Source organism: Amphiura filiformis, chromosome 5 (assembly GCF_039555335.1).
Source record: "Amphiura filiformis chromosome 5, Afil_fr2py, whole genome shotgun sequence".
Lineage (NCBI taxonomy): Eukaryota > Metazoa > Echinodermata > Ophiuroidea > Amphilepidida > Amphiuridae > Amphiura > Amphiura filiformis.
Genome location: NC_092632.1, coordinates 15885972 through 15899980, shown reverse-complemented (window position 1 = coordinate 15899980; position 14009 = coordinate 15885972).

Below are 14009 nucleotides of genomic sequence, written 5' to 3'. Positions count from 1 at the left end.
TTACACCAATACTGCCGTATTATACAGGCTCTTTTAAATAGACAATGCGTCTTCAAGACGACGAGCCTGTGAAAGAATATGCCCTTTATATTCCACCACATGGGAAGAGGAAACCGGGACGGCCACGCACACTGTACTTACAGTATGTCCAGCACCTCCTGGGAGATACTGAAGGGATGCTGCAGCCAAACAAAATTTAAAGATTGACGTGATTTGACGGAAAGTGATGAAAACAGTTTGGTTTTTAATCAAATGATCAAAGATCAATAAACATTTGAATTAAGTATTATATTCTAGTATCTTGTTAAAAAAAATTCTAACTTCATCAACAAATTAAGTAGTAATTATATACTATTTTAATCAGTTAAATTGAAATTCTAACTTAAAAAATCGATTGTGTATTTCTATTTTATTTTTTAAAACGATGTAACTGGTCTGTAATTAACAAACAGTTCAGGGTTATCTTTGTTATGATTAGAACTGCTTTGCAATTTTAATTCACGCTGAATAAAATCTTTTAAATCCGTTGAAGTGGATAGGCAATTTCATCTGCAAATTAGTATTGATCTGATCTTTCAATGCAACCACGTTTACACATTGTAAGCACTACAATTTAATGAAAAATGGGGTATATTTTAAAACAACGTGAATTTGTCCGTTAAAAAGTATTGGATTTAATCTTATTAAAGAAACACGTGATTGTTGCATGACGTGTAGTGTACAATAGAAGTAATAGAAACACAATTTGCGATATTTATGGAAACGAAAAACATCAATATCATTCAATGAAAGTATCGAATTACTAGCATTTATTGCAATCGTTAGATAATACAGGAGTCAAAGAATTATTTCCAAGTCCAAGTTTCTATTGTGCCATAAAATTATGTAGAAAATTGTTTCTAACTATAGGTACTATTCAGAAAATTACTTCAGCGGTGTCCGTCTGCTCTGTCTGATTATCGTGTAAAAAGAACTAGATCACGCAGCTTGACTAGCGAATGAGGTGCCGATGTGATCATCATCATCATCATCATCAGTTGGCTGCGGAGCAGGCGACTACAAGCTTTCTCCAACTATTGCGATCTTGGGCAAGCGAAACAATTTTGTTTGGCTGCAGCACCCCTTCAGTATCTCCCAGGAGGTGCTGGATATACTGTAAGTGCAGTGTGAGTGCCCGTCCCGGTTTCCTCTTCCCATGTGGTGGAATATAAAGGGCATATTCTTTCACAGGCTCGTCGTCTTCAAGACGCAGTACATGGCCGAGAAATTTGAGTTGATGAATCTTGACTCTGGTTACCAGTGGAGTGGTGTTGGTTAGATTGTAGATGGTTTCATTTGGAATCCGATCCACATGACTCTGTAGCAAGATGTTGCAAAAGCATTGATCTTGTTTTCCATGTCCTTGGTGATTACCCATGACTCACCATGTCATTACCCATGACTACCCATGACTTTCCATGTCTTTGGTGATTACCCATGATTAACCATTATTGCCGATGTGATAATGACGTGATTCAATAAGCCAATCACAACCCCACTTCCGTATGCGCCATCTGCGCCAAATTGACCGCTGAAGTACTGTGCTGAAAACTATAAATAGTTTGGACATATTAAATTTGCTGACCACCAGGAAGCTGGTATACGATTTTGGCGTGTCATCGTGAATTAGTTAACGTTTCTCGTCCTCCAACAGATTATTATTATTTCACAGCCGGCCCCTAGCAGTATAGCCAATGGCGAAGGTTTATTTCGCGCAAACGCAATGATGTCGATGTCCCATATAGAATATAGGGAACACGGATGGTGTATAGATGTAATTACACGTCATTTGAAACATAGTCGATGGTGGAAAATTGCTGCTTTATATGCCGAGATCATTAGATGAAACGGTCTACAATAAGTCGTCACTTTGATGTTCATGAGTTCGTCCATTGGCTTTTGTCTTTTTCTTATCAAAATAAAATCATGGCAATTGACTTACTCTTCATGTTTGGTGTTTCAGGACTCGTCATTTCAAGTTTGACAATCTTATTCAACTTGATGACTTTAGTTGCTTTTCATTCTATCAAAAGTTTATGGAAACATCCCAGCAATCTCCTGATATATGCTTTATCATTCACTGATCTTCTTTATGGCATCTACATCATGTTATTCAATGCAGTGATATTTGCATTCGTGTCGGGCTATCCATATGGAGAAATTGGTTGTATGATATCTGTTGCTTTTGGTGCCGTTTTTATCGTTGGGAACTTACTGGTAGTTGCTATTAGCGTAGATCGCTTATTACTCGTTTCATTAACTTATACAACCTACATTAAGATACAAACAAAGTCACGAATGAAGCTAGCTATAGTTTCATGCTATTCCATCTGTGCTCTAGTCGCCACATTGGAACTCAGTCTGTGGAATGTTGCAAAAAGAAACAGCATTCAAGCTGCCGGAATTGATTTCAATCGTTATTGCTTATCGCCAACACGCAGATGGCAATGGTTCGGTATAATTTACTCAATTGGCCTATTCTGTTTTCCTACGATGCTCGTTTGCTGTTTAAGTACAGTATTCTTTATTCTTCTTCGGAGGAAATTAAAGAAATGCAGACAAGTTGGACCAGATACGACAACAGTGAATAGTATCAGCGGAAATGGCGTAAGATTTCAAGACCATTCATCTAATCATAACGAAGAGATAAATGCTACAAAAAACCGATACATAAAACCAGCTGTAACATTAGGAGTTCTGGTTGCAGCAATGGGTATCAGCTTGTTGCCATACTGTATCTACATTGTTCTCGGACTATTTTGTAGTCAATGTAACAGCCCTGAAATCGTATACACCTTATTGATTATTGTACAATTCAATCCGTTACTCGATCCAATCCTTTATGCTGCATCACAAAGAAGTATTAGAGCGTTCTACCGCAACAAAATCAGGTGGGTGTGGAATCAGTTTAGACAATAGTTAATGTACAGAAACAATCGGCTTGATAATGTGTACTTGAGAAGATTTAAGCCGACCAAGAGGAACATCGCTTTAAATAAATTTCATAATCAAATGGCTGATTATGTTTTGCAAGTCCAGTATATTACTCACAGTCGTAGACGTTTCATGCTTCTTGTGCAAGTTAAATCAGTAATACGCGGATCCAAAGCAATTTTCACTGAACTGTGTAAATCATCTTCTTCAAATTTGAAGTAAATGTCACACGTAAGAAAGTCAAGGTACTAATTATTCAAACAGTAAAATAGTATAAGGATTTGCAGTGTAAATCCAGGCAATAAATAAAATACAAAGAGCAAAATGTTTCGTTGGATGAAACAAAGAGAAGTGCGTCGTGCACCAGACATACAAAGTTATCAGGGTACCACGTAGCACTATAGTTGCCCAGATTTGTACCGGTGCCTCTTTATATTGTACCCTGAGATGTAATAAATTGTATCAAACATTTGTTTAATATCGTTATCGGTTTTTAAAAAATAAATAATAATAGTTCAGGGCTTTAATAAGAGTTCTAAAAAGTTCTATATTACTGGTCGACAAAATATACTTTAGGGGGCAAGTTATTATTTTTTGGTGTTTGTTTATTGTTGGTGTTTATTGTTTGAAAAAACAACAAAAATATGACACCAGTAAACTGCTAGAGAGCAATGTTTTGACATGCTTTAAGGCTACAATCGGTGCCTCTTTATATTGTACCCTGGGATGTAATAAATTGTATCGAACATTTGTTTAATATCGTTATCGGTTTTTTAAAAATAAATAATAATAGTTCAGGGCTTTAATAAGAGTTCTAAAAAGTTCTATATTACTGTTCGACAAAATATACTTTAGGGGGCAAGTTAATATTTTTTGGTGTTTGTTTATTGTTTGGTGTTTATTGTTTGAAAAAACAACCAAAATATGACACCAGTAAACTGCTAGAGAGCAATGTTATGACATGCTTTAAGACTACAATCGGTGGAAGATTCCATGCATTTGGCTGAACTAGATGCTGACACTGATGTTGATGAAGACTGAAGAATGGAATTCTTTTGTTGATACCGTCAACGCAGCATCAGTAGAACACATTGGATTCGGAAAGAAGAAGTAGGCAAACTGGATCTCAACAGAGACAAAAGAACTTATTGACAAAAGAAAGGCAGCCAAACTAGCAATAGATAGTGGCTAAATTGTATCGAGCATAATGATGAACATTTGTTTAATAGCGTTATAGTTTTTGTGTTTTTAAATAAATTACAATAGCACTATGCAAGAATGTTCAGGGCTTTAATAAGAGTTCTAAAAAGTTCTACGGCCTGTCTCAAAAACTTGTGCAAGTGAAAAGCGCCCTCTTTGCCAATTAGAAAACACCGTTATGACATAATGCTTACATAAACGTCAAGGGCGTAGCCTTAGCTCTCACATACCGTTTGTTCTGTTCAATTTGCTTCGTGAAATCAATAGAATGCATAAATTATTACACAACAATATAAAATTGTTTTTACTGTTTGTACTGTTTTATTACGATACAGGTATGATTATTCTCTTTTCCCACTTAAAACAGATTAAAAAATAAATAAATATTTCACATTCTGCTGTAAAATGAAATACATGTGGATGTCAATAATTTTATAATGGTAAATACTGTTCTCTTTATCACTCAAGACATGTTAAAAGACAAATAAATATTCCACACTTATAGGTTAATGAACGCGTATTACTTGTTAAGAGAGAAATTAGACAAAATAATGCACGCGCGCTGATGATGCGTCTAATGCACGAGCCACGAAAGGGGGTGCATTAGACGCATCAACATCAGCTATCATTGATTTACATGTACAGCACTCTTCCCTAGTAAAAGTGGCACAATTGTGACTTTACAATTTCGTTGTTAACTAAACATATCTCGAGATTGAAACAAGCAAATTGAACAGAACAAACGGCATTTGAGAACTAAGACTGCGCCCTGCGCCCTTTATTTTTATAAATAGCCTTCAATTTAAAGTTTTTCGCTTCGGCCGCCACTGGCTGCAACTTCGAAAATGGTAGTTTTGGGAATATGTAAACGTTGTGTTTTTGATTCTCCGTTGCGAGTTTGTCGTTCCTATTGATGCAAGTGATGACATTAGTCAGATGCTTCTTCTGGAGGTTTGGTAGCAGCGGACGAACGTTGCGATTATTGTTCCTGCCTTGTAAAAGCAATGCAAAATCAGTGAATTATTATTTTAGTACTGGTTATTTGGAGATATATGAGAATACGTCTTGATTTATTTGCTTTTTTGTTAGACGGTAATGGGGGTATAACTAAGTATTATGAAAAAAAAGCGATGGTGCAAGTGTCGACAATAATAGATCTGAGTTTTATAAGCAACTAGATTTGTAAACACTACGATTTGATTAAAATTCCATCAAAGTCAAATAAGTAGAATGATTGTGATTAAGAGAATCCCTTCATTATATTACGAATGATTACAAAATCACATTCTTAGCCCTTATTAAGGGCGTAAATTTTCTGGTAGGTAAAACTTGTTTAGGGTGTGTTTAAAGAAAATTTGGTCACGCATGAGTACACTATCATACCTGGGAAAACATCAACTTGACTGCTTGACTGCTAACGCGCTTTGTGGAATTACAGTAATTTAGAATGTACAAATAGAAGCAATAAATATAAACATGAATCAAAAACACGTAGAATTGAATAAAATATACTGATAAACACTGAGAAGAGTTCACTACCCTTATTACACTTGCATATAAAAATTCATAACACATATCGACAATTACGCCTTTGTACACTTTAACCCATGAACTATGAAGGTGGATCGGGGTTGTACCACGCCCCTCTCTCCAAGATTTTTATTCGTCATAAAAAACGCAGGCATTTACGCCCAAACGACCTAAGCTAATTGTAGATCCATCCGTTGAGCTCGTTTTAGTGATAAATTTTTACCTCAGCACTTTACCCGGGGGTATGACCGGCCAACAAAGACCATAGAGGGGGTTGGTGAGGCCCCAATGATTTTCATTTCGCTCTTGTGAAATTATTCCAAGTGCTACTGACTTTTTACTCGTGAGGGGTGAAAATAGTCATTTGCTTTTATATTTAGGAGAAATAAAGCAAATCCTTGCGTCCCCCAAAAAATATTGGCAATCTACAAGGCCAAGTTGCAGTAGTACAGAGTTCGAAAGCCATGAGTGCATGCAGAAAATATTTTCCTTTACAATGATATGAAATTCATTGTGATTGCCTCGATATTTTCCCCGCGTTCAAGTGGTTTATCCTTTTAAAATCCAAGATGGCCGCCGGTGTCATAGCAATCAAAATGTGCGGACCATCTAGCTCTGGTTTGTTGAAGTCGGTTACCTAGGTAGTAAGCCTTGAGCAAACCTTTGGGACCTTAACCTATTCAAACAGCTATTGACCCGTTTTAAAGCACTGTAATGTACGATTTCCATAAGAATAGATTCTTATTGTTTTCCACAAAATGTCAGTTTTCGCTGATCACATTATGCCCCCTTTAATTTTGAGCCAAACAAAATAATGAGGTAAACGAAGAAAAATACTATTTTATTCCAGCGACTATAACATCTTATAACTATCTTCAATGAGTGTATTAGCTCACCGATCATTATTGAGCGAAGCTTCACGCAGCAGGACGTATAAATAAAACCAAATACAAATAGCTATATACATTAGGCATTACAATCGGGCAAAAAGTAGAAATTCGAGAAATATTGAGAGCGTCGCTATTGAACAAATCACACATAATGGCTTTAAGAACTGAAGGTCGATTTGAGCTGACATCCAATCCTAATATTTTTACAGAATCTGTATCCACGAGAGTTTCTTTACACATCAACAATGGATCATTATTTGGCCTATTTTTCATAACAGAAATATGCATGGCCATGCATTCAAGCGGATTCAAGTTGTCCAGTGTTCAAGCTGATTAAGTTCATGTTGTATACAAATATCTGAATCATGTTAGATATGTCAATGATGATGATAGTCATGTCATCCACAAAATGTTGCCAACCAATTTTTCCCCGTGTGGATGAGAGATCGAGTGAGATGCCTTATATTTATTAAATCAATATTTTACTGGATAATCTGCTGGATAATGATGGAATGACGGTTTTGATCAAACTAGAACCACAACTCACAGAGTCGTAAACTGCGTATATTTAAAAACTCACCAAGAATTCCAGGCATACTTCATTTTGACCTCAATACAGGGGTCTAGCCGGGGGTAAACTGCCTCTCACAAAAAAAAATCAGGGATAAAATGGGGATAAAATGACAAATTTGGACGAAAAAATTGGCTTTGCCCCCTCACACTAAAAATCTATCTACGCTACTGGTTCAACACGATTGTGATTTTTCAGTAATGGTAAGTAAAACAAACAGTTTGACACATGATAATGCAGAATCCCAATATTTTCGGAGCATTCAGGATAACATTCTTACGTTACGTGAAAGAAGAAATCCTAACATAAACCCTGAAACTTCCTCCAGCAATATGTCAAACATCTTTGATTTGTTTGTCATTCAATAAACAAAACAAAAACAATTTCATATCAATTAATAAGAAAACATTTATAAAGCGTCATTTTCACTTTTATTTCAAAAAACCTGTTCACACGCGCTGCGTGTCGGGAGCTGTGTTTCATCCAATAAACTGTTCATAGGCGAAGTGGTGCATAAAAATACATTATTTACAGAATGCCTTACAAATAAGTTTTCAGTTTTATTGTCAAATTTAATTCAGTGTTATTAATGTATAGGTAGTTCGTTGCAGAAGATCAGTGCATCACTGCTGAAAGAATAACAACCATATAAATGTAGTTTCCATTTGGGTGCAACAAGAAAATGTTGCCAGATACCTGCATGTTTTTCAAATAGGTCAGTGATATGTGAGGTGTAAGTCCGTTGAATACTTTGTAAGTTGGATTGCTTTGTATGTTTGTAAGTTATGAATAAAATACTGGACTGACCTTTCGAATTTTGATAAATTGCTCAAAGACCCAGTCCAGCAGGCCGAAAGATAAAAAAAACACCAGACACTAACAAAGTCTTAGTAACCCCCCAATAAAGATTATGAACAAACCACTCGCAATACCCTGATAACTATTCCCTATTCTGCTGGAGTCTCCAAGTGAGTCAAGAACAAATTCTTCGATATTTCAACAGCGTTTAAACCCCAGGGTTAAACCGGTAAACAAATTACGTGGAACACTAGTCCATGTTAAAGCCATAATGTGTGATTTGCTCCACATCAACGCCCTCGTTTTTTTTCGTCCATTGCACCATTGTATACATTGGTGTACATAAAAAGGGCGTTGGCGCTATAGACCTTTTTCGTAATTGACCACTTTGTTGCTGTTGGTGGCGTTTGGCTCTGCTAACTCCAATTAGGCCGAGCAGAACACTGGAAGCGAGGTCAAAGGTTTAAATTACATACTTCCAATGAAGTTAATTTGCCAAATAACTATAATGACTATCTAGCTGAGACCCGGGGCTGAGACTTGGTACATATGTAGTACAAGTAAAATAAAAGTATAATACGTTTAGCATTCTGCTAATTTTAATCTGCCTAGTTAATTAGAGGCTTTTAGAGTTAATTTTATTTTTTCAAGATATTAACCCTTATTAATTATGCAGCTTAAAATTAGCAAAATGCTAAACACAATATACTTCTATAGTGCTTGTACTACATGTGTATAGTTTCAGCTAAATAGTCCTTACAGTTACTTGGCAAATTAACTTTACATAATTGGGAGTATGTAAGTATGGCCACTGCTCCACAAACTCCGCTCAGTTGGTATCGCGGGTCCACTTCTCAGTTGGTGCCGGTCTTTTTTGTCTAACAGAACTCAATCTGTTTCAATCCAAGGGATTTCGTCTAATCCTGTCTCTGTTGTGTCCGGTGTTCCCGGGATCTGTTCTGGGACCTTTATTTTTTCTTATCTATGTGAACGGCCTTTGCTTGTCAAATTTTTCCCGGAACAGTTCCCTGGGGTTTACGCTGACGACACAACCCTCTATAAACCCATGGCCAGCAATGATGATGTTGTTTCTTTCCAAGCTGATATAGATATTATACACAACTGGTTTGTCAGTAATCATCTGACAGCCAATGCTACTAAAACCAAGCTATTGGTCATCTCCACCAAGGAGGATGTGCTGCCAAATGTGCAGTTCACCATGAATGGGTTTCTGCAGTCAAATCCCTGGGTATCCACATTAGTGACAATCTCCACATTGATCATATCTACAAAAAAGCCCGTAAAACCATTGGCTATATTCACAGGACTTTCAATTCCTCTTCTCCCTCTATCCGCCGTACTTTTTACCTTGCTCTGGTCCGGCCCGTGCTTGAGTATGGGAGCATCACTTGGCATCCCCTTAACATCACCCTGAGCAATAGTCTTGAATCTGCACAGCGCTTTGCTGCCCGGGTCATCCAACTATGATCTCCTCCAGAATGCAAATCTCCCTCTCCTTGCCAAGCGCCATGACGTTGCAATTGTTTGCCACCTTTTTAAAATCTATCACTCTCTCTGCACTTCTCCCAATCCCTACAAACCTCACCCCAGACCCAATCTCCGGAACCTAAACAGCTGCGCTCTTGTTACTCCCTTCTGTCAAATCCGAATCCACTGCCTCATTTAAAACGGCTGTCAGCCACCATCTTTTGTAGTCAGTCTCCCACCGTTGTTTTTTTTTATCTTTTCTTTTTTTTTTCTTGTTGTTTGTGTGTGAGTTTTATGTGTAGGCATCCCTTTAATTTAGTGGCCTGCGTGCCACTATTGGGTTTGCCTGGCTTCGGCCGAATGTTATAAATATAAATATAAATAAAATAAAAATGTAAATCTTTGGCCTCGCTTTCAGTTTTCTGCTCGGCCTAATGGGAGCTTGAATGGGAGTTAGCAGAGCCAAACGCCGCAAACGGCAACGAGGTGGTCGTTGCTACAGTTAGCTCGTGGTGATAGCTACGAAGAGTGTCATTGAGAATAGTAGATCATCGGCGCTGTCTTCTACGGGGCCCATTTCTTTTCTTTTTTTCTTCTTTTTCCCCCATTTTTATTACCCTGTACCTGAATCTAGTGGTGGGAAAAAAACATACAGAATGGACACCAAATCCCTACTCTCACAGTACTATGTACGTAGACCATCCTCTGCCATGTCTGCTATCGTAGTCAGCCACTAGAGTTTGGTATTTGCCCATCTTCCTAGCGTATGTATTTTTAATAGTTTCTCCTCCATATGGACTGAAAACATATAAATCGTGAAAAACAGGGGGCCTAAAACAGACCCTTGCGGAGCTCCGTAGTGAAGGTGTTTGGATGATGATAATGTTTCATTTATGAGTACAACCACGTGAGTGCAGTTCCCTTGATATCAAGATTTTACAAACACCGAAGGAGGAGAATGCGGTGGTCGATAGTGTCAAAGGTAGCAGACAAGTCGTTAAGTACAAGCAAACCACATTCACAGCGTCCAAAGATGACTAGATATCCGTGTGAAATTTCAATAAAAACTGCTTCCGTACAAGTTCAATTTTGCATCATTTTCTTTCTGCGTATCGTCTTTTGCGCTTAATTAGCTTCATTTTACAGGTATTTATAACTTACCAACCCAGCAAACATATATTTTGGGTTTTGGTTTAGGTAAAAACGTTTTAATAACATTAAAATGTCGGGTTATATAAAGGTCATGAAATCGTTTTAAAACATTTTGTATGAAAACACACTACAACAATATTTTTAAAATGTTTTCGAAATGTCATTGTAAACTATTTTTGCAAACATTTTTGGCCAACTATTTTGTCAACACTTAAATTACATTATGTTAAAATATTTACACCCAGCAAACACAGAAATGTTCTTAAAATGTTTTTTACAAAACGTTTTAATAACATTTAAATGTCGGGTTATATAAAGGTCGTGAAAACATTTTAAAAACATTATTGTAAATATTTTGGGCAAACATTTTTTCAACCCCAAAATAACATTCTGTTTAGAATGATTTGTACCAAGTTTTCAAAAATGTTTTTGGAATGTTATTAAAACGTTTATATACCATTTATATAACCCGACATTTAAACGTTTTCTGTAAAACATTTGTGTTAGCTGTGCAGTAAATTACCAACAAATGTTATTTAATGTTATGAAAACGTTTTATACCATTAATGTACCCTTTATATAACCCGACATTTAAACGTTTTCTGACAACCTTTTATAACTTTTTGCGAATGATGTCGAAAACATTTTGTGTTTGCTGGGAAGCTATACTGTTTACATGCAAGTACAACGAATTAGCTATTTCTGTTCGGATTATTTGCAGCAATCTATCAAATACCATTTACTTATCTGTTATTTATTTATATTTCTATTACAAGACTGCAATTTACTTGCAAGTACAACGAGTTAAGGCGAATAGGATGACGGGAGCCATCTTGTCAAGCTTTAGCCATAAGTAAAAAAATATTGATATATTGATCTTATAGGAAATGAGTAAACCAAAAATGTATATTTCCATTGGTCTTGCGGTTCTTGAGTTAAGGACAATAATATATCAAAATTAGAAGAATCATGCACATGGGGCGGAAATGATATCTCTTATATCATGCCGCGTGATATCCTTTATAGAACCCATACAGTTCTTGTTGTGTGTCAGCTTTATTTGTCTCAATATTTGAATGCACCTACGGTATTATATAAAATAATAGGTAATGCTCCTCTCCGGCCCGCCTTAAAGACACGTAAATAATTTCAAGAAAAAGATTGTTCGTTCCTCAAACATTGCCTTGTTAAACACATGACAGTTATCGGTCAATTACACATGCAAGCAGTCATGGTCAACTCCACTTAAGAAGTAAACACACCTAGCCAACGCGAGAAACGCATAATGCAAGAAGTAAGTAGTATCATTCCCGGATATCCAGTATTACAGGATATAACAAACATTTATACAATTTAGAAAATAGTATTAGGCAAACATGATACTTATTGATTTATTGAACTCTACTAGTCGTTGTCTAGCTAATTTCTTAAGCTACTACATAAGCTTTGTTTCAAATCGGTGGTCTACAAGCGAAGATATGGCCAATTGTGTAAATTAGTCCTTAAATAGCTTGGGCCACTTTCGTGTCTTATGTGTAGCAAAAGTAACTGATTTTAATTGCATCACGAACCATCTGGTCGGTGCTCTTAAGATGGGTAATTTCAAACAATTGAGCATTTGAAGTGGTTTTTTAATTTGTAATTTTGAAATAAATATCATATAATTTATTTACTAATGTCAATTAAGTGAAAGAGAAACATGAAAAACCGTTTTGCTTTTGTTCTGAGATGTATGATGATACATAAATTATGCCGAAGGATCTGGGAATCCGAATGCGTACCAGAGGACTGGGGCAAAGCAATCATTGTCCCCATTTTCAAAAAGAAGGACAAATTAGACTGTGCCAATTATAGAGGCATAAGTATACTGAGGAAATTCTTCTGCAACATACTTCACAGTCGGATGAAAAAGTAGAATCACAACCAGGCCGTAGCACTGTTGACCAGCTTTTTACACTAATTTTTAGTGTAGTTAAAAATCTCAATTCCGTGACCATTCTCTGGCTAGTAAGGTTTGACGATTGATTTGACTTCTATGGACTATTTAGAAAAAAATTAGCCCCCATGTCCATCGCGAAAATCCCGGCATTTTTCGCTAGAGGCCAAAATCCAAAATGGCCGCCGCCACCATTTTGAAAAATTAAGTTTTGAACCAGAGCACCCATAATCATGTAGAAAGACACTTTTTCGGGTATGTCTAGCACAAGGATTCCGATTCTGACATTAGTTTGTTGACATTACGTCATCATTTTCACCCAGAAATCCAAGATGGTGTCCGGCACCATCTTGAAAAAATTTAGTTTTGAACCAGAGGACCTAAAATCGTGTACAAAGACACTTTTTGGATAAATCGACCACAAGGATTTCAAATCTGACATTACTTTGACATTACAACCTCATTTTACCCAGAAATCCAAGATGGCGGCCGCCGGCGCCATCTTGAAAAGATGCCGATGACATTGTGTTAATGGCAGATTCAGAGGAAGATCTTCAATCACTTGTAAACTCTAGCAAGAAATTTGGCCTCACTATAAACAAGGGGAAAACTGAAGTACAGATCATCAACAAAGTCAGCCACCCAATAACCATCTTCATAGAAAGTGACCAACTGAAGCAAGTCCAAACCTTCACCTACCTGGGAGGAGTTATTACAGAGAATTCAACCAGTACGGAAGACATCAAACGGAGGATTGGACTGGCAATGGGAAGCATGCGGAAGTTAACCACAATCTCGAAGTCAAAAGAAATTAGTATTGACACAAAAATGGAACTCCACCAGGTGCTAATCTTGTCAATAGCAACATATGGGGCAGAAGCTTGGACGCTCAAGAAAAGAGACGAGAAGAGATTGTTGGTGTTGGAGATGTCTTGTTTAAGATGGATAATGTGAGTCTCCAGAAGAGATAGGCTGCGGAACACATAGACAACAAGCAGCCAGGTCACAATACTAGACAAAATCAAATCCAAACAACTGTTCTACTTTGGACACATCGTACGGATGCCAAAGGACAGATACCCTAAACTTGCCCTTGAATGTAGAATACCTGGACACAGGCCTAGAGGTAGTCCCCCCAAAGCGCTGGCTTGACAACATAAAAAGCAGCTGCCAAGAACTTGGGATTACATCAATCTATAATGCGAGGAATATGGTCACAAACAGAGGCATATGGACTTCCATGGTGAAACGGCTGCTAGCTCCAAGGTTCCCAGGATCCGAGGGAGGAAAGCAATAAGTCCAAGTCCAAATAAAGTAGAAAAAGTACAGGGCTTAAATTAATAATTTTTGATACTTCTGGCGAGATGTCACAAGACAATTCTCGAAATAAAAATATTAATCCGCGATGTTATAAGGTCCGTCGATTAAGAGCTGATCAAAGTATACTTCTAATCATAACAAATACTTCAAA